The sequence below is a fragment of the Suncus etruscus genome, chromosome 15 (assembly GCF_024139225.1).
Source record: "Suncus etruscus isolate mSunEtr1 chromosome 15, mSunEtr1.pri.cur, whole genome shotgun sequence".
NCBI classification, from domain to species: Eukaryota; Metazoa; Chordata; class Mammalia; order Eulipotyphla; family Soricidae; genus Suncus; species Suncus etruscus.
The window spans coordinates 16,114,461-16,138,391 of NC_064862.1; the positions used below are offsets into that span (position 1 = coordinate 16,114,461).

Consider the following 23,931-nt stretch of genomic DNA (forward strand, 5'->3'; position numbering starts at 1 on the left):
ATGATTTTTAGTTGCAAGATGCCAGTTTGTGAACTGACCAGACTGAACCAGGTTGAAAAAATTAATTGAAATTTGAAAAATGGATAAGGCTTTAAAAATTGTATTATTATAAAATGTAGAGATAACAAATAAACAGATAAAACAAAACAACACTAAACACAATATTTTACACTTGTGGCCACTTTCATTCATCACAACAGACACATAAACAGACAAAAGGATTGATTTAAGACTTATTTATAAAAAATTGACAAGCGCTTTTAAATATTTAGCTAGCATGTTTGTGAGAAGAAAAAAAAATTTTTGTAGAAAAACTTTTTTAGTTTTGAGAAGTACTTAATGTAGATGGAGTGGAACTTTGCTGAAAATAAATTTTAAGGTTTAGATTTAACACAAAACATTTTTAAAACAATTTTAATTTGAAGTTTAAAACATTAAGTAAAATGGTTAATAAGCAGTAAAAATTTTTTAAGTAAAATGGTTAATGAGCACTGTAGAAGGAGTTTTCACTCTGAAGTATGAAATCATTTGCTGTAAATGAATAGGTTTTTTTTAAATTGGTTTTGCAGTAGAACAGTAAGACAGCTGCAATAAAGTGTTAAAATTTTTATGATTAAACACAATAGCATGAACTATGATTATTAAAGGTATAAAAACTGATTTTAAAAATACAAACAACTGTTTTTACTATGAAGACTTTAAGTGAATAATTTGTAAAAAATATTATATACTAAATTAACTAAATGCTTAGATTATTACAAAATATAGTTAAAGACATTTGATGCATTTACACATTTAGAACTTAAGACTAAAATTATATTTAATACTAGTTAATTTGCTTATAAAGTTTAGTTACTTTTATATATTACTTATAAAATTATATATAATATATTTTTTATTAATATTATTTTTTCACTGCGACACAAATATACAGATTTATATAATGTGCTGATATTTTGAATGCACTTAAAATAATAGTTCTTTCAATGCAGAAATAAAGAACAACCATTGCTGTAGCACAAAGTTAAAACTAAGGGTACTATAAAGCACACCTAGGTGTTTACTGTGCATTAAATTAACTATATTGTTTAAAAAGGCTAACCACATTATTTTTCACATAATTTTGTAAATACTTTAAAAATTAAAATAAAACTTTTAATAGAAATATAAGACTTAATTTTAACACTTTTGTGTTCGTTTGGATTTTAAAACACAAAGAAGTTTTTCTTTTACTAACATTTTGTTATCTGTAAAGTGACAGAATTATGACCTTGGTGTAAAATTTTCTGAGAGGCATGAAAAAAAAAAAGTTTATTGCCATTATTTTTCTGTTGCTTTTTAATGTTTTAATAATTACTTTACACCACTTAATGCACTAAATGTAATAACACAATATCTGACGAAGTGTAGGGCTGACAAGGTGAAGCAGAGTTTTTTACTGATAACTCGGGGAGGGGCCAGCACAGTTAACAGCAGGAAGGCTAGAGGCAAATTATTTACAGTCAGCAGGGTGTAATGATATAGAGAAAAAAAAAGCAATCTTTTAAGATTAATTACTAATTTATTGGAATTAGAGGGAATGGCAACTGAAGAGGGGAGTCTGGGTTGCAAAAGCACCATGGGGATCATGGTTTTATTAATTGATTTGAGAATATGCAAGAGATGCTACTTTTTAGATTTCTTTTGAATAACAAAGATTGGGTATTTCAAGGTGAAATGGAAGGCTTAAAGTGGGAGTGGCAGGGCCTGAGCTGGCTGTTTCCCAAGGCTGGCAGGAAAGAGGCTGAAGGAGGCTGAGGGCTGGTTTGAGCAAAATTGTCCTGAGTAAAAGGTACATTAGGCTTAGAAGTTTTAACAGCAAAGTGTAGATATCGCAAGGTTTTATGGCTTAGCAGATGATACTTTGTAATTATTCTGCTTACTGTGCCTTTAGAATTTTTTGTAGGCACTGCAGCAGTTTCTGTTTTATGGCACTTAGCCTCACTTTCATTAGTTTGTCTTTTTGAGTTCTCAAGAGGGGGGCCTGGCCGTGGAATTCAGTGGGCAGAGGACAGACAACTATAGATTTAGGAGGGGGGGGAACGCCTGAAGGGCAGAAACCTGTGAATCAAGAGAAGCAGCCTGTTTTTGAAGGCTTAAGATTTGTTTAAGATTTTTAATTTGGCCAAGTAGTTTCATATCTATAGCTTTAAGAGGGGGAGTGGTGAGAGGAGGGAATCTGCCATGGTTAGGGACTGAGCGTTCTCTGCGGTGGAGGCTGCTGAGCAGGCGGGGGAAGACTTTCTCCATTAGGGAGAAAGACAGGAAAGGTAGCGCTGGTTTTTGAGCCAAGAGCATTATCAAGTTTGTTAGAGAGGTGAGAGACCATGGATGTAATTGTGGTGAGTTGGGAACTCAAGTCAGAAAAAGGGGGGGGGGGGGAAAGGAGAAAGCAGCAACAGTTTGTTGCCGGTGTGGGGGAGCTGCTGGAATGCTGGCTTTGGGGAGCGACTTCCAGGCACGGAGGGCAGCAAGAGCCATGTTGGCAAGCTGGGACCTGGAAAGTGTGTGCTGTACCTTTAAGGTATGAAAAGAGGCGAGGCCAGCTATAAGAGCTTAGAGATTAGGATTCCTGCCTATTTGCAGGGGCTTTGCAATGAAAAAAAAAAAAAGTTAACTTCTCAAGAGACAAAGAGTTCAGCTTTTAGATTCTAAGCAGGAGAGCGTGTAAGGGGCTTGGGGGCCATAGGAGGTTACGGCTTGAAATGGCTCTTTGAGGCTTTTCCAATTAAAGGCTTTGTATTGTTGCAATTGCTGGCTAAGGAGGGGAGGGTGGTGAGGGGAGTAAAGGTTTTGGTGGAACAGGGACGGAGCTGAGGCTAGGGAAGTGAAGGGCTGTTTAGGATTTTGCACAGAGGGTGCAGCGGCCTCTTCTGTAGGGGTCTGGGTGCATAGAGCAGAAGCATGGACAGAAGTAAGGGAGGGATATAAATGAGAAGCATTAGAGAGATCTTTAAGAGCATTAGTTACTTTGGAGACAAAGGTAGAAGAATCAGTGGTGGAGGGAGGACAAGGGGAAGTATTCTCAGAGGGAGAAGGGAGATGAGAGACAGAATTAGAACGAGAGGGAGTCCTGGAACACTCACGGGAGACTTGTTGTACATGAGATTTAACGGCATGGATGATGTCTTTGGCGGTTCCGGCATTTTTAGTTACAATGATATCTCTTAACAGGCTTCAATATTGGAACATAATTTTTTCCTTCTGTGAATCATCATTATTTACAAAATAATCACTCATTTCATGTCCTACTTTGTCCCAAGTGGACGCAACAATTTCTGGACAGGTAATAATAAACCAATGACATACATTATGAATAAACATAAGAAAATTACAAATATTCTTTTTGGTAACCTCTACATGTCTGGCTTTCAACTCAGACTGAATATCAATAATGAATTTAAGTTCAGTACTCAATGAAACACCCATGGTAGCGTATCCTATGGGTGAAGCCCCAAAAGCCAATCAGGGGCGGCGATCAGAACGACTGGAAAAACTGCAGTTTAAATTTTTGATTAAGGCTAACTCGTTTCAACGCTTACCCTGATGAGGTATTTCCTGCGATTTATGAAACAGCTCCGAACTCGCCGACCCGTAGTCGTTCGGGGTGTGGCGGTGGTCTTCGAGCCCAGCGTTGGGCCCAAAATGCGAGGTCCTAAAGCCCCCCAGGGGGGCCCGGCCAGCAGAAATTAGCTAGAAAGACTTCTCAAACAACCGCACTCCTATTTTGCTGGGTAGAAAAACAACCACACCTATAAAAATCTGAGAGAGGTTAATAATAAAAACCTAAGGCAATATCTCACTGCTCAAAGGCAACTTTATTTGGCTACAGCTCCTTCTTATATAGAGAAGGAGAAGGGAGCAGTACAAAGGTAATGTCAATCACACTTTTGGCATGAAAATTACTTCATTATTCCAAATAAGGCAAGTGGGCAATACTTCTTGCAGTATCCATGAAAACATCTTGTGACCTTCTAGCTGCATTCCTAATTGCTTGACTATCAGAAAGTGGTGCAAGATGTGCTTGCCTCAGTGATCTTGAACAGACAATGTAGCATATACACAATAATGAATGTCTTGTAAACTCAGGGATATGGTTAAGGGAGTAAGGCCTCTTTTCTGGGAATGGTACTGGGCTGTGTTGCTCTCCTCCGGGCTAAAAGATTAATTATACTTTGCAGCTGCATTTTCCTTTCTCTTTGGCCCAAGAACTTACAGCAAAACTGCATGTAGCCTTTAGGTGAAAGGCTGGATTATGGCAGAAAGAATAGCAAAATGGCCTCAAACAAGTCAGTCCCCAACAATATTTTCTGATTTTGTCTTATCGAGAGCTGATGAGGAAGGACAACTTGCTCTTAGATCAAGTTGTTCCCATTTCCTCGTTGTCAGGTTATCAATTTAGCACTGGTACATGTTGATGTCAGAGCAGCATTATGCATGCCCTGGAGGGGATTGGGCTCCTGGAGCTGTTCTGGAGAACTCTGTCGTTTCTATGCCTGGGGTCCAGTGCCGCCCCAGGAAACCTCACAGGCACGACAGGGACAAGGGGGGGTGGCGGAGTCAAAGGAAGGTCCCCTGGAGAGTGCCACCAGAGAAACTTCACAGACTCGACAGGGCATCACTGTTATATTTTTCTTAACAAGATTTACAAGAGGTTATTCTTATATCATCCTGTTACATCTATACTTAATTTCATGATTATATGTTTCTCTTGATTTATAATTGGTTGTTCTTTATCATAATTTTGTTGTGAAATCTGTTAAGCCTGTACTCGGAGTGACATTACTTATGTTCCAGAATCAGATCTTTAATTTCTGTCTATCTTGGTCTCTTTATTTGTAAAATGAGGTTAATACTATCTTATTCTATAGCATGATCCATGTAAGTTTCTTTGTGTTACAAGTGGATTTGTGGGCAATTTTTTTTTTAGCAATAGTTTTTCTTGCAAATGTTTAAACTTCAGTTTGATGGGATAACTCAAATAAAACTCTCATTGTCTTCACAAGTCCTCAGATATCTATAAGCTGTCTACAGATTCCTTTTGATTTTCAATCTTCACCAGCAGTCTAGTTTCCTTGCAACTGGCCCCAGTTCTGATGTCAGTGGTTGATGTCTTCCTACTCTGCAACTATATCTGGAACATCAAAGGTCTGTACTTGGATTTAGCTGGAGGCTTGGCCTATGTACTGGATGTACTATGACAATTTCATTCCTCCCATGGCCATGCAATAGATAGTTCTGACAGTCATATATTTCTTTTCCAACCTCACTTTGAGAAGCAGATTATGTGCCTCCCAAGCTCTGAGTTTTGCCCACATGACGCTGAGTCTCTATGATCTGTGGGTTGTTCTCGAGTGAACTTGAACAAGTTAAAATCTTGTTTCCACTAATGGAAACTAGAGCCACAGAGTTTAATACTAATTTCCACTGTGTTTTCATTTCATTTTCTTCCTAAGCATATTTAAATTCCGAGTGGGCCACATGGTTTTGTTATTAAAAAAACAAACGAAACTTTGCCTTTTGGAACAAATTTTAAAGACACCACAAACCCAGAGCATGAGTTGAGGACATGAATCACCATAACTTAAGAGATGTCTGGCATTTCCTTTTTCTCGAAGGCAGTAGATCAGGCATCCTTTTCCCAGAAATGAGTTGCAAAGATCTGTAAGCAAACACTCCATATGACAGCTTGGAACTTCTACTATGACCATAGGTCTTCAGCACTAGATGGCAACTGAAACCATATTGAATATTTTACCCTTCAGACCCCAAATTCAAGTAAATATATCCAAAGCAGTCCTAAAAATAAAATTATTTTATTACTAATATCTTTATTTAAGCACCATGATTACAAACATGTTTGTAGGGTTTCAGTCATAAAAATGCTCACCCCTCTTCACCAGTGCAACCGTCCCACCACCAATGCCCTCCATCTCCTTCCTCCTCCACCCCATGTCTGTCTTCAAGTCAGGCATTCTATTTTTCTCACATACTACCATTGTCATGATAGTTGTTAGTGTAGTTTTTCTCTAACTGCACTCACCACTCTTTGTGGTAAGCTTCATATCTTTGGCTGGTCCTTTTAAACCTCATCTCTATTTTCTCTGGATATTATAGCTATACTATCTTTTATTTTTCTTAAATCCCATAGATGAGTGAGACTATTCTGTTTATATCTCTCTCCCTCTGAATCATTTCAGCCTAATAGTTTCCATGTTCATCTATGTATAGGAAAATTTCATGTCTTTATTTTTCCTGACAGTTGCATAGTAGTTCATTGTGTATATGTATCACAGTTTCTTTAGCTACTCATCTGTTGTGGGGCATCTGGGTTGTTTCCAGAATCTGGCTATTGTAAATATAGCTTCAATGAACATAGGCATGCAGAGGGCATTTTTGTATTGTGTGTTTTGTTTTCTTAGGGTATATTCCTAGGAGTGGTATAGTTGGATCATATGAAAACTCAATTTCCAGTTTTTTGAGGAATCTCAATATTGTTTTCCATAAAGGCTGTACTAGATGGCATTCCCACCAGAAGTGAATGAGAGTTTCTTTCTCCCCACATCCCCTCCAGCACTGACTACTCTTGTTCTTTGTGATGTGTGCTAGTCTCTGTGGCATGAGATGGTACCTCATTATTGTTTTGATTTGCATCTCCCATGAGCATTTTTCTTGTGCCTTTTGGAGATTTGTATTTTTTCTTTGAGGAAGTGTCTTTTCATTTTTTTCTCCCCATTTTTTGATGGTGTTAGATGTTTTGTTTTATTTTGTTTGTTTCTGTTAAGTTCTGTCAGTACCTTGTATAACTTAGATGTTAGCCCCTTATTTTATGGGCGAGTAGTTTCGCCCATTCCTTGGGTGGTTTAAAAGATAGTTTAATGGAATGTTTTTAATTGAATCACCATGAGATATACAATTACAAAGTGGTACCTGCTTGAATTTTTAATTCCTCTGATACAAGGTACTTCACCCTTCACCAGTGCACATTTCCCACCACCAATGTTCCAGGTTTCCCTCCTGACCTCCTCTCTACCCTCCCTCCTACCTGCCTCTATAAGGTATCTCTCTTTCTTTCCATACTCTTTTTCCCTTTAGGCATTGTGATTGCAATATTGTTACTGAAGAGGCATCATGTATATCACTTTCTCTCTTTTTACCATCCAAAAAATTTTTTTAAAAAGCAGCTACTGAATGAGGAAGTAGCAAAAAGGTTCATGTCTTTGCCATTATTTTCTAAAGCCTAGGTTAGACACGAACTGGGAAAGAAGCATTAAATTGTCTGAACACTCAGTAGCATAATGGGTTAGGTGCTTGTCTTGCTAACCAGGTTCAATCCCTGACACCCCATAAATCCTCAAAGCCTGTGAGGAGTGACCCCTAAATTCAGAACCAGGTGTTAGCCTTGAGCACACTGTCTGTTGTCCAAAACAAAACAAATACATAACAAATTCTAACAAGAAAATAAAACAAAAATATTTTAAAAAAATGACTGCCCAACCACTGAAACATTCTCCATGATATAAATTCTATGGTAAATATGTGGAAGTTAAGCTCATCCATAGTAATATATCAAAACTACTCAACTGCACACCTGAAGATGCAATTTCTCATCTAAGACAGTCTTTTTCTTCTGTGAGTGTCTGAACCACTGTCCTTTTTAGTGGGTACACACCCTCCAATGAGTCCTTCTGGAACCTTCTCTCTCCTTGTGAGTTTGATACAATTTGCAGTCCTGATGAATATGAATTTTGTTGCTGAGATTTTTTTTCTTATTAGCGAAGCAAAATAGTTTGTATTAAAATAAATGTAGAGAGATATAGGGGTGTCTTCAAATTTTCTACCAGTTCCTCTGTTGCTTCATCTCCCTGGAAAACTCAGCATGCCTCCACCTACTTGGAGAAATAGTCTTTCCAAAAAGAAGCCTAGAAGACAACTCCAGCCTCCCCCTTCTGCTTTGGCTGAGAGCTGGAACTTGTCTGGATCCACTGCCTGTGCATTTTTGCTCCCAACTCTCTCCCACAGATTGGTACCCTGCCTCCCCTAAGTACATGACAAGTTGGTACTCAGCTGCAAGCAACCCCAGAGGACCCCAAGTTCCATATGCTCTATGTGCTCAACAAGCGATTCTGCCAGATGGATTCCCTGAAACCCTGCTAATGCTGCCCTTTTCTCCTTATGCCTTTAGGAGACTTGAAATCAGTCCCCTAACTGTACCCCCTTCTTTTTCTCCAGTTATCCTTTACATCTCAGCTTTCCAAGGGGCAAAGAAAAGCATCCCCACAGCCAATAACACAAAACAGATTACTAGACAGGTGCTTCCTTTCTTTTTCACCTGACCATTCCTTTAAGAATATCCTCAGAGCTCTCCTCCCTTGATTTTGAAGGTTTGCCTTATTTTATATATTATGTCTAGTTATTAACCCATCTAGTACAATATTATGGCATATGTGTTATAAAGAATGCCTATATTTGCCCTTACCCAGACCTCACTCATTAGTTATTTCTTTTTTTTTTTATTTAAACACCTTGATTACATACATGATTGTGTTTGGGTTTCAGTCATAAAAGGAACACCACCCATCACCAGTGCAACATTCCCATCACTCATTAGTTATTTCTAACTCACTTTTTGTTCAATCATTACCATGATGCTGCCATGTCTAAAGTCATGAGCTATGTGCTGTAAAAATAAAAGTAAGAACAGTAGGCCTATGCCTTGGTTGATTGTGATAATCAGCTGATATTTTCTAAAAATCAAATTTCCCCAGAACCAGAACAGACTGCCAGGGATTTTTTACTTGAATAACAGTGACAGAGCATCAGCGATTCTTACTATTTTTATCATGATATTATTATAAATTATATATATTATATATATCATTATAAATTAGGTAGTATGGTGCAATATTATTAACATTTATAATTTAAACATTCACACTTACTGCATCTCACCCCAACAGTGTCCAAGACCTTCTACTACTGTCTGTATGTCATTTTTAGCCCCAATAATCTAGAAGCATGGGAGATTTATTTCTGCTTTGATTTTGAGGCCATACCTGCCTAATTCTTTAAAAATTCTCTTGAATAATTCTACATTGCAGCTATCATTGAGAATTCAAAGAATAAATGAGTCTAGGTTTTGGATAAAAACACCAAAGCAAGGATGTCCTAATAAATCAGCGTATTCTGGGGGTGCATGCCACTGTGGGGTGTCTCGTCTCTGCCAGGTGAAAGATGATTGTTAGCCCCTGAGAAAGCAAAGGTGCCTTATTGTATCCCCAGCCAAGCAACAATAATCTCCTCTCTTGAGTCCAACAGCCTTTGGGGCAAGGGAACGTTGGTGCTTTTCCCATCTCCAAACTTAAGAATCATTGAAAGGGCTAATTTACAGACAAGACAGGATCTCTCTGTGGGTTTCATTGCGAGATCAGGGCCACTTCAAGGAAGAAGCATACAATTCCACAGAAGTGAAGAGTATTTTGCCTAGATAATAAGTAATTCTTTAGCCTGGAGGGCTTTTTTTTGTTAGAACAGGAATTGAAGGTCAACGATGATACAGTCATATGGTCATTTTCCTTCTGCAGGAGGGAGGAATTGCCAGACACTGGGTGGGCTCCTAAATTTTCTGAGCTCTTAGACTCTGGCTAGGCCACATTTGAAGTATTCTTTAAAACTGGTGGTGGGAATGTTGCACTGGTGAAGCGGGGATGGGAGGCATTCTGTTTATGACTGAAACCCAACTACGATCATGCTTGTAATCATGGTGCTTAAATAAAGATTTATACGTTAAGAAAAAAAACTGTAGAATGCTTCTACAGTGCAGCTAGTATTGAGACCTATTGAGTCCTGCTGTGTTTCAGGATTACTGCACGCATCGAGGGAGAAACATGTCACTGAGCCTTCCCTAAGGCTGAAAACTTGCAGGAGATGTACCAGAGAAGTTGGCAGAGGTTGGCAGAGAATGCCAAGGTGCGCTTTTTGCATTTGGCCATAGGGGGGCGCCCACGGCAAGCTTAGCGGGCCCAGGCAGGAGGTTATGCAACAATATATGGAGCATGCTCCAGGCTTTGGTCTACAGGTGTTGATGCAGGATGCTGGCTGGGCAAGGATGCCTGGAGCCCAGAGGCCCTTTCCCTGACCCCCGGAAGGGTGTACTTTCCCCCAAATCCTCACCCTTCCAAGAAAGGCTGAAAACACTATGCAGTTTAGAGTGACAGGCTGCTTCTTACCCTCCAGCTGTCAGAAGCATGGGCACGGGTCACCGTGCTCCTGTTTGTTCTGCAGACTCGGGCTCGTTTATTCAGCCTCATACTAGTAGTTGTGGGCAGATCTGCTTGAGAAAGTTTTCGTGTACCGTTGCAGAGCCAAGTGCCAGCCACGCAGAGAGGGTCTGTTTCTATTTTGCAAGTTCTAGCCCCCAATCTAGGGTCCAGCTCCGTGACAGCCATTGGTTCTGCATTCTATGCAGCCGGTGTCCAAAATGAGCCAAGCAAGCCTTCATGGAGAGCAAGCAAGCCCTTCTCTGGTTCGCTGAACCCCTGAGGCAGAGAGATTGAGTTTAGAGAATGCACAGGAAACTCAATGCTGATTTTCTTCTTTTGAAGTTATTTGCATGCTGCTGCTGCTGCTGCTGCTGGTGTGTGTGTGTGTGTGTGTGTGTGTGTGTGTGTGTGTGTGTGTGTGTAAGAGAGACTTTGTTTTTTTATTCAGAAATGTCTAGGTGTGTGTGACTTTGTTTTTCATTTATTTTAAAAATGTCTAGGTTTTATTTCTAGATGGTATTGTAAAAAGGAATACTGTTTACAAAGAGAAAAAAGGTATGGAGATATTGCTGTGTTTTCTTTTTATTTGTTTGGTTCGGTTTGGTTTGGTTACACTTTGCAATGCTCAAGGTTTTCTCTTGGCTCTGTGCTCAGTAATCAGTCCTGGCAAAGCTGGGAGACCTTATGTTTTACAGGTGATCACTCAGGTCCTCTGTGCGAAACAAAAGCCCAACTTGTTGTAATGTATTTTCTCTCCAGCTCCTATTAGAGATTAATTAAAGACATTAATATAGAAATTAATTAATTAAGATGTAAATTAATTAATATAAAATTTTGGAAAATAAAAATCATGAGAGAAAATGGAGAATAAAATTTTCTCATAATCTTTTGACATTGCAATGACTTTTCTTTAATCTATCATATGGACTCTTCCAAACTATTATATGCATTCTTCTACAAAATTTGTAATATTATACAAACTGGTTAAAAATTTATTCTGGGTCCCAAAATATAATACTGGGTTAAGGCAGTTACCTGCAGAAGCCAGGCAGAGCAAACCAAGAGTAAGCCTGAGCACTGCCCCTAAAGTAAATCAATGGTTTTCCTTATTAATTCAGTTATTGTCTTAATATTGCATATGTGCATATTTTCTTTATATATTATATACAAGTAGTATAATGATCTCACTATTGAAAGCCATTTTGATTTTATTACAATAGTAAATATCAATGTTAATTTTATATACAGTATTGTGTGTGTTGTTGTTGGTTTTGTGTGCTTGTTTTTAGGGCCACCCTCAGAAGCACTTAAGGGTTACTCCTAGTTCTATGGTAATAAATCACTCCTCTATCAGGGCTGAAGCAGTGGTGCAAGAGGTAGAGAGTTTGCCTTGCATGCATTAACCTAAGATGGACTGCGGTTTTATCCTCTGGAGTCCCATATGGTTCCCCAAGTCAGGATCAGTTTCAAAGCACAGAAGTAACCCCTGAGCTTCACCAGGTATGGCTCATAAAGCAAATAATAATAATAAAAAAAAAAAAAACAAGAAAGAAATCACTCCTCGAAGACTCAGGGACAATATAGGATGCCAGGATCTAACTCACTGTGTCACAGCTCCATCCCCAATATACAGGTTACTCTTTTAGGGAAATGCCTTGTAAATAGAATAATCAACTGGTATTCTAAGATTCTAAGTTTCTGTGTACAATTGCAAAGGTCCTTCTGGAAGCACTGTGCCAATTTTTACTTCCACCATCAATTCTAACCAAGACCGTCAGAGTTCCTTTTCAGATACTTTGCCAGATTTATAGATTACAAACAGTATTTCCTTGTTCTAATTGATATTCTTGTGCCCTTTTCTCTTGAATTTCTTTTCAACTCTGCTGTCAAAAACAAACAAGTTGCGTTTACAAGAAAAGAATTAAGGGAGGTGGGAGTCATGAACATAGAGACATTCTAGACTGAAAAAAGGACCACGATATAGGAGATATGTTTAGAGGAACTCAAACTCCTTCAGGAGAAAGATTCTTATATAGGGAAACTAGGAAGAACTGTTCATTAGGATTTGAACTGTTAATTTGGGTCCATTTGTAGGTCTGAGTACTCAGCTGGAAAGGCCTAAAAGACCTACATTAAGTCAGAAATCCTAAACTATTGAAATCCAATAACTTGGAAACCCCAGGGAACTTAACTAAAGCAGGATGGTAGCATGAGGGAAAGAGATAAACATTTGTGAAGTCTTTCTCCACTTCTCCAGTTTACTGTGGGATTCAGTAAGTAATTTGTGTACCCAGATGTGTTCTCTGCAGAATGTGTGCATAGTTGACTGGCTTAAGGGCATGTCTTTGTGGATGGCATCTGTTTTAACCGAATATGAGAGAGACAAGCTCCCATGCAATGAAAAGAAAAACATTAGGAGATAGTTTGCTCAGCATTGGTCATGCAGGTCAATTTACTGATCCATCACTTTCCTGAAATAACACTTGGCAGAGGTTTGCCAGACACTTTTTTGGTTGAGTCCCAGAGTAAGTTCAGAGGAAGGGCACAGAACTAAATGAAACCATATCAACAAAACCCTCAGTGAATCCGGAAGTTGGTCATTCGTGAAGCTAAGTTTAGTAAATTGACTTTTCGAGAACTGGTCCTTAACTTGGCTACAACACCTTCTCTGGAAAATGTCCCTTTTCCTGTTCTCAGTCCTGTCCAGTGCAAATTTGGCACTCAGTTAGATGCTGGGATAGTGTCATTCATAAATTATTGTCTCAACACATCCTTGGCTCAAAGATGGAAAGGCTCGTCAGCTAAATATATATGTGGAATTTTAGAGTAGCACTAGCAGTACATTTAAAGGTCCATAAGATGATGTTGACTTGGAAATAATTACCTTTACCTTATTTCAATCTGCTTTCCTATTCCATTCTTTGTTATAGAGCGCCTTTTTAAAATTGGGGATCTTCAGATGGCTCTTTCTACCATTTTCCTTTCATTTTCTGAAATCAGGGTTGGCTCATGAAAACTTGTTAGAAAACATACTCAGTGAGAAATGTCAACCCTCCCTCTAAACTTCTCCTGTGCAGATATTCAAATGAAGTATTTGGACTTGAGAGTGTCTTTCTGATTCAGAGTTCACTTATGAAATTTGTAATTTATTGTCTGAGTGGTTTTTATTCATATCTTACCTGAAATCCCATGATTGTTTATGAAAAGTAGCTTTAATAGAGTTGAATATAATTTAGCTTGGAAAAGAAAAAAATGTCTCTCTTTCTGAAGTAAATTACCAGGTGTCTAACTCTAAGTGGTCAAAGGCCTTTGAAAGCCCAGATTCAAGCATGAGTTCCTTCAGGGTAATCTTGGCTGCTGAGGAGACTAAGAGAGTAGCAGATACTATGCATGGAGATTAGCTCTTTTGTCTTTACATAAATTTTCCTGGAAAAGTATTTTGTCTTCTCAGCTTGTTTATATTTTTATAAAGTTCTCTTCTACTATTACCTACAATTATAGGCCTACTAAATATTAGATCCTAAAGGAGATGGAAACTGATGGGATGGTAAAAATCAGTCCCTGACGTACATAATACAATAACAAATATTGATTACCTAGCTGTCTTGGCAGGGCACCATTTTTATTTCTTCATGGGAAATTTATTTACTTAAAGTTCAAGGGTATTTTAATATATTTTAATACTTATAAGTACAAGGTGTTATGTGCTACCACAATGGATAGTGAGAATGCTGGTAGTGATTGCCTAGTGCCGAAATGATTCAGAAATATGAATGCAGAGAGTGGGAGATAAATGTCAAAGGCTCATTAATGTCCAGACTTAAATGTAAAACAGGACAGATATTAAATAATGGATACAAAACATTTTCATCTATCATGGTGGATAGATAGTAAGTGCCAATATAAAGTCAATTTTTGTTTTTGTTTTTTTGGCCCACACCCGGTGATGCTCAGGGTTTACTCCTGGCTTTGTGCTCAGAAATCACACCTGGCTTAGGAGACAATGTGGGACGCCGGGGGATCAAACGGCAGTCTGTGCTAGGTCAGCACATGCAAGGAAAACACCCTACTGCTTGTGCCACCACTCTGGCCCCAGAAAGTTGATTCTTAGACCTTTAGAGGGGTGTATAATTTATTTGCAAAGACAAATCATATTTTCAATTGACAATGCATGAAAACATATTTAAAAAGTACCTTTATCCCATCTTGGATATTGACCCACCTGAGTTGTGTCTTGTATTATTTTTATCCAGTAAATACAAGGTTATGTTCTCTTATGAACATGTTTTTCTCACTTTCATTTTCCTCACACTTTCCTAAATAAATTTATTTTCAATAAAATTAATTTGCTTTAGTAAAAAGTAAAGAATAACACAAGTTTTCTCTCAGAAGAATTTTATTGCTAGATTAATAGATACTGATTTAGATACATATTTGTAACTCAAAAATAGCAAACTATTCATGTTTCATTTTTATAAATCCTCATTCTGCCCAACAGAAGGAATGATTTCACACTTTACAAAAGGCAGTGTCACCTCTGATCTATGAACCATTTTATTTCCTACACAACTGACTGTTACAATTTTGTCTACTGCCTGTTTGGGAGAAGGCCTTTCCCTATCTCGCTTACTGCAGAGCAATCCAATTTTCTTATAATATCCATCTGGTGTTTATATCTATCTCTTGTAATGCAGGGGCTCTTAGATTAGAAATATTCCATGTAGAATGGAGCCAAGATTTATGTCACTGACAGAGTGAGACAGAGAGAGAGTTATAAAGAAAGAGAAATACAGATAGTTAAAGACAGAGTTAATATCAGAGTGACAGAATGTCCATATCCCTGAAGGAAGTTACATTTTTTCCTGTATTTTCCTGTTTCCTTCCTTGCAAGATTGTTTCACTTTCCACCATACGTCCACTGAAGTATCTCCAACCCACTTGTGTATAGATCATGATGTTATTTCTGTCTAGAATCAAAAGAGTAGCTGGTTTGATAGACTGTCATTTCAGAACATCCTTTCAACCCCAACTCGTGATACTGGTGTATGTGTGTGTGTGTGTGTGTGTGTGTGTGTGTGTGTGTGTGTATGTGTGTGTGTGTGTGTGTTGCTACTAGAAAATATTTTTTAATAAAAATAAATCTTTTTATTTTGTTTAGAAGTAAAGCTTAAGGAAAGTGATTGGAGATCTGTAAGGTCATTCTTCTCACTTTAAAGTGGTTATCAAGGTGCAGGTATCCATGAATTAAAAATAGATACTGAGAAGGCATTTTAGAAAGCCCATGGAATAGGGGAAAGAGACATTAGAGCCAGAAAATCTATGTGGATTCTTAGATCAGGGTCTTGCCTTCTTTTCTCTGTGCACTCTGTGCCCAAGTCAACTTTCAAGCATTTCAACTTATCCAGAATGCCAACATTCTAATTTTTACATTAGCATTAAGGTATATAGAAAATTTAAGTTTCTAATTTATTTCTGAATATTAAGTATATGTTTTACTAATGCTGCACAAGGAATAGTCTATCTATCCAGTGATATATACATTTTCTCTCTAAAATAGAGGGGTCAGTGTTAAGAGTGATAATACAGAGTAGGGTGTTTGCCTTGCATGTGACCAACCTAGGTTCCATCCACAGCCTCCCATCAGGAATAATTCCTGAGTGCAGAGCCAGAAAAAACCCCTAGTGTACACTCCCCAATTAAAATAGAGAGGCCATTTCACAACAAAATTATGTCACTGTCTAATGGGAAGGACATCAAGATGATCTTGACTGCAGATGCTCTCTGTATTATCTCCCTATTATTTGACCATCAAGCCTTTCTCTGTGCTCATTTAGATGGGGATCTCCAGACAGAGTAGAAGCCCACTGTGCTGCTTCATACTTGAATTATAGGACTAGTTTTGATATCTGAAGGGGAATTACACCTTTCTGGAACTTGGCTGATTGATTGTCCTTCATTGATCCAGAAATCAGTGAACTTCCATAGACATGAATGCCCCCTGGACATATAATAAACTAGAAATTAGATCTGCTTTAAGTTTCTGGGCCTATAAATTTGCTTTACTACAAATCAAACCATATGAGCTATACTTTCACTTAATCTAAATTCTCCTAAGAATTTCCCCCTCTTATTATTGAATTTTTTGTTTGACTTTTGGGTCACACACTCAGCGGCGCTCAGGGGTTACTCTTGGCTCTCTGACTCAGAAATTGCTCCTGGCTCGAGGAACCATACGGGATGTCGGGGATCAAACCTTTGCTCTGGGTCAGCCCCATGCAAGGCAAATTCCCTATCACTGTGCTACCACTCTGGCCCCTAGTAAATTTCTTTTTTAAAGATGTGCATCTACATGTCAAATGGACTGGAGGGGCTTTATTCATGGTCAGAGAGAAAATTCATCAGGTGAGAGTAAATTTCTTTTTTAAAGATGTGCATCTACATGTCAAATGGACTGGAGGGGCTTTATTCATGGTCAGAGAGAAAATTCATCAGGTGAGATACATACAGTCACTGAGTCTTGCCAGTAGCAATCCCTGAGTATTTCCTAAGCACAATATTTTTGTTTCTCCCCCTCCAAAAACATAACAAAACAAGTTGTTTTTATTCCCCTTCCCTATATATTGTTGTTGCACAGTGACTGGAACACACAGAAACTTGACGTTTGCTTTCACAAGTTAGTTAAAATATTAGAACAAAGTGATTCCAAAAGCAGTGCCACTGAGAAGAATCTAAGTACTTATAAGGAGGTTCCTAGCAGGCATCAAATCTACACTCATATTTACCAGACAGGATCTTTCCACAAAGTTATCCCCAGAATACCTTATGTGGAAAGAGTGTTTAAGACGTGGGTCTCCTAAATAGTGCTCAAAGGATCCAGTGCTCACTCCTAATAATGATTGGCCCTAGGAAATAGGGCTGCTATTCAGAGACCCTTTAAAAATACCCAACAATACTCAGTGGTGACAGGGAGCAAATCCAGCTCAATGCTAAGTGCTATAACTCCCAGTCCTTCAAGTGAAAAAAAAAATAGTTCAGCAATTATTTTATTTTAAATTGAGATGTATGGTTTAAAATTCGCACATTGCTATGGAAAAAGTCCAACCACACACAAAAGTTGATGTAATAAAATAATGAATGCCCTTGTTAACACTCAGCTTTAAATAAATCTACTTGCGATGAATCTTACTTTATTTTCATTCTCATAAACTTTCCCACTTCCCTGAATTTATTTTAAATATAAGTCCAAATACCATGTGAAATAATAATAATTTAGCCTTTAAAATATGACTGAATTATGGGATTTATTTAGATTTTGTTGGACCACATCTAGCTCAGGGCCCACTCTGACTCTTCATTTAGGACATTAATCACTCCTAGTGGTATTTAGGGGACCATATGTGGTGCCAGGGATCAAAATGGGGTCTCTCATATTTTAGGAAAGCATCTTATCATCAGTAGTATATTTTGGTCCCAAAGACAATTGACTTTCAACAACTATAATATTCTTTACTAAATTAAAATGAATTTTTGGGTTGGAGAGGTAGTGCAATGGGTAAGACAATTTTATTGTACATGGCTGACCTGGATTTTATCCTCAATATCCCATCAGGTTCTCTGAGCACTGGCAGGAATATGGAGGGTATAACCCTCCAAAATAATCTTAAATACTCTCAACTCTGTAATCAGTGTTCATATTTCCATAACATCCTATCCTATCTCTGCATCTTTTTATTTTATTGAATCAAGCTATAATAAGGAAGTCAGCATGAATATTAGTTATTAAAATTAGTGCAATTCTTGCCTCTCCTAATCTATTGGTGTACTGTCCATCTAATTTTTATTTGTCATATTTTATTGAAGAAAAAATAGTTTATATGTTGTCTAAGAGTAAATCAAAGATTTGTGAATTGGTGAATTTCTTCTAATGATTTTCATATTTACTGATGGATATTTTTGTAGTTTTAACCAAGAAGTATAGTTTGTTAATCAAAGAATAGACATATATATAATTTTAATTTCTCAAAATATTGTCAAATATAGGAACATTGCAAAAATTATCTTCAAAGATCTTGTGCTACTCTGCTTTCTTTTACTATTTTTCTACATTACCTGAGGGAAATATGCCTACAGGTATGTTGGAGCTGAGAAAAGTATAAAATTAAAGAATATGTATTCGGAGAGACAGCCTAGATTGCCATGATTTGTCTCTCCTACCATACACTTATTCTAGTTCTTCTCCATTTGATAAAATATCATCTAAATCTGTTACAGTTAGTAAAATCTTTCCATAAAAGGATCAAAAGTTCACCTTGACAGTTACCAGGAGTTTTTAATCCAGACTGACATTCATTGTATTATTGAGCATCTTGAAGTTATCTTAATTTATATCTCATATATTATCACGAGATTATTTTTTTTATTTTTTTTAAATTTATTTAAACACCTTAATTACATACATGATTGTGTTTGGGTTTCAGTCATGTAAAGAACACCACCCATCACCAGTGCAACATTCCTATCACCAATGTCCCAAGTCTCCCTTCGCCCCACCCAACCCCCGCCTGTACTCTAGACAGGCTCTCCATTTTTCTCATACATTCTCATTATTAGGACAGTTCAAAATGTAGTTATTTCCCTAACTAAACTCATCACTCTTTGTGGTGAGCTTCCTGAGGTGAGCTGGAACTTCCAGTTCTTTTCTCTTTTGTGTCTGAAAATTATTATTACAAAGGTGTCTTTCATTTTTCTTAAAACCCATAGATGAGTGAGACCATTCTGAGTTTTTCTCTCTCTCTCTGACTTATTTCACTCAGCATAATAGATTCCGTGTATATCCATGTATAGGAAAATTTCATGACTTCATCTCTCCTGACAGCTGCATAATATTCCATTGTGTATATGTACCACAGTTTCTTTAGCCATTCGTCTGTTGAAGGGCATCTTGGTTGTTTCCAGAGTCTTGCTATGGTAAATAGTGCTGCAATGAATATAGGTGTAAGGAAGGGGTTTTTGTATTGTATTTTTGTGTTCCTAGGGTATATTCCTAGGAGTGGTATAGCTGGATCGTATGGGAGCTCGATTTCCAGTTTTTGGAGGAATCTCCATATCGCTTTTTATAAAGGTTGAACTAGACGGCATTCCCACCAGCAGTGGATAAGAGTTCCTTTCTCTCCACATCCCCGCCAACACTGTTTATTCTCATTCTTTGTGATGTGTGCCATTCTCTGGGGTGTGAGGTGGTATCTCATCGTTGTTTTGATTTGCATCTCCCTGATGATTAGTGATGTGGAACATTTTTTCATGTGTCTTTTGGCCATTTGTATTTCTTCTTTGTCAAAGTGTCTGTTCAATTCTTCTCCCCATTTTTTGATGGGGTTAGATGTTTTTTTCTTGTAAAGTTCTGTCAGTGCCTTGTATATTTTGGAGATTAGCCCCTTATCTGATGGGTATTGGGTGAATAGTTTTTCCCACTCAGTGGGGGGCTCTTGTATCCTGGGCACTATTTCCTTTGAGGTGCAGAAGCTTCTCAGCTTAATATAATCCCATCTGTTAATCTCTGCTTTCACTTGCATGGAGAGTACAGTTTCCTCCTTGAAGATGCCTGTAATTTCCTGGAGTGTTTTGCCTATGTGCTGTTCTATATATCTTATGGTTTTGGGGCTGATATCGAGGTCTTTAATCCATTTGGATTTTACCTTCGTACATGATGTTAGCTGGGGGTCTAAGTTCAATTTTTTGCAAGTGGCTATCCAATTGTGCCAACACCACTTGTTGAAGAGGCTTTCCCTGCTCCATTTAGGATTTCATGCTCCTTTATAAAAAATTAGGTGGTTGTATTGTCTGGGGAACATTTTCTGAGTATTCAAGCCTATTTCACTGATCTGAGGAACTATCCTTATTCCAATACCATGATAACTGTTGCTTTGTAGTACAGTTTAAAGTTGGGGAAAGTAATTCCTCCCATATTCTTTTTCCCAATGATTGCTTTAGCTATTCGAGGGTGTTTATTGTTCCAAATGAATTTCAAAAGTGTCTGATCCACTTCTTTGAAGAATGTCATGGGTATCTTTAGAGGGATGGCATTAAATCTGTATAATGCCTTGGGGAGTATTGCCATTTTGATGATGTTAATCCTGCCAATCCATGAGCAGGGTATGCGTTTCCATTTCTGTGTGTCCTCTCTTATTTCTTGGAGCAGAGTTTTATAGTTTTCTTTGTATAGGTCCTTCACATATTTAGTCAAGTTGATTCCAAGATATTTGAGTTTGTGTGGCACTATTTTGAATGGGGTTGTTTTCTTAATGTGCATTTCATCCTTATTACTATTGGTGTATAGAAAGGCAATTGATTTTTGTGTGTTAATTTTGTAGCCTGCCACCTTGCTATACGAGTCTATTGTTTCTAGAAGCTTTTTGATAGAGTCTTTAGGGTTTTCTAAGTAGAGTATCATGTCATCTGCAAAGAGTGAGAGCTTGACTTCTTCCTTTCCTATCTGTATTCCCTTGATATCCTTTTCTTGCCTAATCGCTATAGCAAGTACTTCCAGTGCTATGTTGAATAGGAGTGGTGAGAGAGGACAGCCTTGTCTTGTGCCAGAATTTAGAGGGAAGGCTTTTCATTTTTTCTCCATTGAGGATAATATTTGCCACTGGCTTGTGGTAGATGGCCTTCACTATATTGAGAAAGGTTCCCTCCATTCCCATCTTGCTGAGAGTTTTGATCAAGAATGGGTGTTGGACCTTATCAAATGCTTTCTCTGCATCTATTGATATGATCATGTGGTTTTTATTTTTCTTGTTATTGATGTTGTGTATTATGTTGATAGATTTACGGATGTTAAACCAGCCTTGCATTCCTGGGATGAAACCTACTTGATCGTAGTGGATGATCTTTTTAACGAGGCATTGAATCCTATTAGCCAGGATTTTGTTGAGGATCTTTTGCATCTGCATTCATCAGTGATATTGGTCTGTAATTTTCTTTTTTGGTAGCGTCTCTGTCTGGTTTAGGTATCAAGGTGATGTTGGCTTCATAAAAGCTATTTGGAAGTGTTTCTGTTTGTTCAATTTCATGAAAGAGTCTTGCCAAGATTGGCAGTAGTTCCTCTTGGAAAATTTGATAGAATTCATTAGTGAATCCATCTGGACCTGGGCTTTTGTTTTTCGGCAGACATTTGATTACTGTTTTAATTTCATCCATGGTGATGGGGGTGTTTAGATATGCTACGTCCTCTTCCTTCAACCGTGGAAGATTATAAGAGTCCAAGAATTTATCCATTTCTTCCAGGTTCTCATTTTTAGTGGCGTAGAGTTTTTCAAAGTAGTTTCTGACTACCCATTGAATCTCTGTCATATCAGTAGTGATCTCTCCTTTTTCATTCCTGATACGAGTTATCAAGTTTCTCTCTCTCTCTTTCTTTGTTAGGTTTGCCAGTGGTCTATCACTCTTGTTTATTTTTTCAAAGAACCAACTTCTGCTTTCGTTGATCTTTCAGATTGTTTTTTGAGTTTCCACTTTGTTGATTTCTGCTCTCAGCTTTGTTATTTCCTTCTGTCTTCCTATTCTTGGGTACTTTTGTTGAGCATTTTCTAGTTCTATTAGCTCTGTCATTAAGCTACTCAGGTAAGCTCCTTCTTCCTTCCTGATGTGTGCTTGCAAAGCTATAAATTTTCCTCTCAGTACTGCTTTTGTTGTGTCCCATAAGTTCTGATAGTTTGTGTCTTTATTGTCATTTGTTTCCAGGAACCTTTTGATTTCCTCCTCGATTTCATCTCGGACCCACTGGTTATTGAGCTTGAGGCTGTTTAACTTCCAGGTGTTAAAGTGTTTCTTCTGAGTCCCTTTGGAGTTCACAAATAATTTCAGAGCCTTGTGGTCAGCGAAGGTAGTCTGCAAAATTTCTATCCTCTTGATATTATGGAGGTATGTTTTATGTGCCAGTATGTAGTCTATCCTGGAGAATGTCCCATGTACATTGGAGAAGAATGTGTATCCAGGTTTCTGGGGATGAAGTGTCCACAAGGCCTCTTTCTTCCATTTCTCTCCTCAGGTCTAGTATATTCTTGTTGGGTTTCAGTCTGGTTGACCTATCCAGTGTTGACAAAGCCGTGTTAAGGTCCCCCAAAATTATTGTGTTGTTGTTGATATTATTTTTCAGATTTGTCAACAGTTGTATTAAATATTTTGCTGGCCCCTCATTCGGTGCATATATGTTTAGGAGAGTGAATTCTTCCTGCTCTACATACCCCTTGATTAATATAAAATGTCCATCTTTGTCCCTTACAACCTTCCTGAGTATAAAGTTTGCATTATCTGATATTAGTATGGGCACTCCAGCTTTTTTATGGGTGTTGTTTGCTTGGATAATTTTTCTCCAGCCTTTTATTTTGAGTCTATGTTTGTTCTGACTATTCAGGTGCGTTTCTTGTAGGCAGCAGAAGGTTGGATTGAGTTTTTTGATCCATTTAGCCACTCTGTGTCTCTTAACTGGTGCATTTAGTCCATTGACATTGAGAGAAAGAATTGTCCTGGGATTTAGCGCCATCTTTATTTCAAAATTTGGTGTGTCTTTTGGTTAGTTGTCTTAGATTAGGTCTTTCAGTTTTTCTCTTAAGACTGGTTTTGTGACTGTGAAGTTTCTGAGCTGTTTTTTGTCTGTGAAACCATGTATTCTTCCGTCTAACCGGAAAGTGAGTTTTGCTGGGTATAGTATTCTGGGTGAAGCATTCATTTCATTCAGTCTTGTCACAATATCCCTACAATATCACTACTGCTTTCTGGCATTGAGTGTTTCTGGTGACAGGTCTGCTGTAAATCTCAGGGAAGCTTGCTTGAATGTGATTTCCCCTTTTGATCTTGCTGTTTTCAGATTTCTGTCTCAATCTGTGGGATTTGTCATTGTGACTAGGATGTGTCTTGGGGTGGTTTTTCTGGGGTCTCTTTTGGTTGGTACTCTTCGGGCATGCAGGATTTGATCACATATATTCTTTAGCTCTGGAAGTTTCTCTTTAATGATGTTCTTGACCGTTGATTCTTCCTGGAAATTTTCTTCCTGGGTCCCTGGGACTCCAATGATTCTTAAGTTGTTTCTGTTGATCTTATCATAGACTTCTATTTTCATCTGTTCCCATTCTTTGACTAATTTTTCCATTTTCTGCTCATTTGCTTTAAGTTTTTTGTCCAATCTCTCCTGCTGTATGGAATTGTTATGTATCTCATCTTCCACAGCACCAAGTCTATTCTCAGCTTCTGATACCCTGTCCCAGAGCTTATCCATTTTGTCATTCACTTCGTTTACTGATTTTTTCAGGCCTGTTAGTTGACATGTTATTTCAGTTTGGAGTTTTGTGATTTCTGTCTTCATATTTTCTTGGTTCTTATTAGTGTTCTGTTCAACTCGATCCATGGTTTCTTGGAGTCCGTTGAGCATCTTCCATATTGCTAGTCTAAAGTCCTTATCTGAGAGGTTGATTAGTTGGTTGGTCATTATCTGGTCCTCAGAATTGTCATCTTCATTCTCTATGTCTGATGCTGGCCTGCGTTGTTTCCCCATTGTCACACTTGTATTGTGGGTTTTTCTACGTGTTGTCTATATTCATTGTCTATATGATGCAGGCAGCACACTCCTCTG

General features: G+C 37.9%; 1 non-coding gene across 1 annotated transcript; it reads right to left on the bottom strand.

Annotated features, from left to right (window-relative positions):
- Window positions 1–941: 941 nt before the first annotated feature.
- On the bottom strand, window positions 942–1,071 carry LOC126031901 (small nucleolar RNA SNORA22). The gene has a single exon (XR_007503709.1). It is a non-coding gene; the product is annotated as a small nucleolar RNA SNORA22 (small nucleolar RNA).
- Window positions 1,072–23,931: the final 22,860 nt, after the last annotated feature.